The sequence below is a fragment of the Nannospalax galili genome, unplaced genomic scaffold, assembly GCF_000622305.1.
Source record: "Nannospalax galili isolate Female #2095 unplaced genomic scaffold, S.galili_v1.0 scaffold4325, whole genome shotgun sequence".
Classification (NCBI taxonomy): Eukaryota; Metazoa; Chordata; class Mammalia; order Rodentia; family Spalacidae; genus Nannospalax; species Nannospalax galili.
In genome coordinates this window covers 12,256-13,521 of record NW_008352646.1, presented here as the reverse complement: position 1 = coordinate 13,521, position 1,266 = coordinate 12,256, and positions in this window count along the sequence as shown.

Sequence of the window (1,266 nt, the reverse complement as noted above, 5' to 3'; positions counted from 1 at the left end):
GAGGGAAGGGAGAGGGGGAGGGAGGGAAGAGAAAAAGAAAAAAGAAAGAAAGAAAGAAAGAAAGAAAGAAAGAAAGAAAGAAAGAAAGAAAGAAAGAAAGAAAGAAAGAAAGAAAGAAAGAAAGAAAGAAAGAAAGAAAGAAAGAAAGAAAGAAAGAAAGAAAGAAAGAAAGAAAGAAAGAAAGAAAGAAAGAAAGAAAGAAAGAAAGAAAGAAAGAAAGAAAGAAAGAAAGAAAGAAAGAAAGAAAGAAAGAAAGAAAGAAAGAAAGAAAGAAAGAAAGAAAGAAAGAAAGAAAGAAAGAAAGAAAGAAAGAAAGAAAGAAAGAAAGAAAGAAAGAAAGAAAGAAAGAAAGAAAGAAAGAAAGAATTTTATACTAATAATGATGAAAATGTTTAGGAGTCAGATCGAGATTAATTCTCAAGTACAACATAAATACTTCTTATGCATTACTGGTTGTTCTAGTTTGTTTCTCCATTGTTGTGACAAAATACTCCAACCAATAGCAACATAGGAAGGAAAAGGTTTATTTGGCATACATCTCTGGGATCATAATTCATCAGGGATCCCAAGATAGGAACTCAGGGCAGGAAACTAGAGACAGGAGTTGGAGCATGAAACACAAAGGAACACTGCTTACTGGCTTGCTCCTCTGGCCCATGCTCAACTTATTTTCCTATACTACATAGGCCCACCTGCCATGGGTGTTATCCCAACAATGAACTGGGCATTCCCACATCACTAAGCAATCAAGAATATGCCCCATCCCACAGACATGGCCAAAGGCCAGTTCAATGGAGGCAATTCACCAATTGAGACTTGCTTTACCCAGATGTGTCAGGTTGACAACTAAAGCTATCCAGCACACTGGTGTTGGCTAAGCTATTTAGACTTGTGAATAAGGGACAATGTCTTCCTATTTCAAATACATGTACCACTTTTGCCAAATAACTTGTGCTCTGTAAAATGAATTTGTGGAAATTATATACTTTTTAATCATATAAGACCAAGTTAGGATAGTTTATGCAACCATGAACTAAAAATGTTATTTTTTACATATTAATTACATTCAGTGCCTGTACCAGTATATTGTAAAAACAAAATAAATGATAATATAAAAATCAGGGTTTTAAGCAACCATACTCACCTTAAATTTTCTGAAAATGAAAAATGCTGCATCTGTCATGGTATAACATTGATGACCTGATTCAGATTAGCAAAAGTATGGATAAACTCTCTTTTTTTCATGACAGAATTAGGGCAAGTAAC